We start from the raw sequence: 1,548 nt of genomic DNA, 5'->3' as shown, positions 1-1,548 counted from the left end.
GCGATCTGACACAGCCAGCACTGCTTCACCAAGGGCAGATCCTGTCTGACCAATCTGGTGTACTTCTATGGTGGAGTAACAGCATCATTGGACAAATGAAGAGTAAGTGCTGTCATCCAGTTGGACTTGCACAAGGCTTTTGACATGGTCCCACACAACCTCCTTCTGGGTGAGTTGGAGAGGTATGGATCTGAAGTCTGGGCTATTCAGTGGATACGGAATTGGTTGGATGCTCACAGCAATAGAATTGAGGTCAAGAGTGTTATGTCCGGGTGGAAAGCAGTGATGAGTGGTGTCCGCCTAGAGGTCTGTGTGGGGACGGGCGCTCTTCAACATGTCTATCAATGGATTGAGAGAGTGGGATCAAGTGCACCCTCAGCAATTTTGCAGATGACACTTGTGTGCGTAGTACACTTGATGCAAGAGATGGTGGGGATGCTCTCCAAAGGACCTGGAAAAGCTTGAGAAGTGATTCCACGTGAATTGAATGAGGTTCAACATGTCCATGAGGTGGAGTTGGACTTGGATCAGGTACTTTCCGAGTATGATTACAGTCTGGGAGAAAATTACCTGAGAGCAGCCCTGTGGAGAAGGACTTGAAGTTTCAGGTGCACGAAGAGACGAGCCATACATGCATGCTTGCAGCAGAGCTAACCAAGTGTACTGTGGTCTCCATGAAAAGAGAGGTGGCTAGCAGGGTGCGGGAGGTGATTGTCCCTCTCTGCTTTGCTTTTATGAGGACCCACCTGGAATATTTTGTCCCGGTTTGTGCCCACCTACACTGACATGGAACGAATGGAACAAAACCAGAGGAGGTATGAAGATGATCAGAAAGTCAGAGCACCTCCACTATGAAGGAAAACTGAGGCAGACTGACTTGTTCAGCCTAGAGGAAGATCACATTGTGGTTTCCAATACACAAATGAGCTTACAAACAGGAGGGAGATTGACTTTTTAATCCCTTCCCTTCTGCTGATACCTGTGAGACCGGGATTCCCAACTGCTGTTAAAAGGACCACAGTGGGATTCACAAATGATAAACATGAACACACCTGAGCGCTAACTCTGAGTGCTCAGGTACTTCCATGTGGGAGCTGTTTGCCTGGTTGCAGAGGGATGCTCCCCTTGGCACCACTCTTCTGGGAGCTCACAGCAGAGGCTTCACAAAGAAACAGTGTAATGGTATAAGCAGTAGAAAAAAAAAAAAGAAAGCAGAAAATGAGGAAAGTACGACAATGCACTGAATAGCAATGACAAAATACTTTGCAAAGACCGGAGGAATACAGCACGGGGGAAATGAATTCGCCGTGGAGACCTGAAAGACGATACCCAGAGCAGCAGTGCCTGTGAGGACAAGAAGCCTGCTGCCAAACGCGACGAGTATTTAACAGTGCGCCTTGGGATCGTGTGTGCAAGAGGAAAGGAGATTCGAACCGGGAACTGGTGGGAAGGCGGAGGAGGAGCAATTCGCCGTCGCGCCGCTGGGTGGGGATGTTGTCCAGGGAGCGGCAGCTCCGTGTGGCCGCAGCGCGCTTAGGGGCGCAGGCG

The 1,548-nt window shown here is 49.9% G+C and overlaps 1 protein-coding gene across 1 annotated transcript in view; it reads left to right on the top strand.

The window, feature by feature from the left end:
• The window catches only part of LOC104913214 (protocadherin beta-15-like), a 26,769-nt gene that overhangs the window by 12,131 nt on the left and 13,090 nt on the right, over positions 1-1,548 (top strand). The gene's annotated exons all lie outside the window — the stretch shown is intronic.

This window comes from Meleagris gallopavo, chromosome 15, assembly GCF_000146605.3.
Source record: "Meleagris gallopavo isolate NT-WF06-2002-E0010 breed Aviagen turkey brand Nicholas breeding stock chromosome 15, Turkey_5.1, whole genome shotgun sequence".
In the NCBI taxonomy this organism is placed as follows: Eukaryota; Metazoa; Chordata; class Aves; order Galliformes; family Phasianidae; genus Meleagris; species Meleagris gallopavo.
Note: the sequence above shows the minus strand (reverse complement) of the source record. Positions and strands in the feature narration are given on the sequence as shown.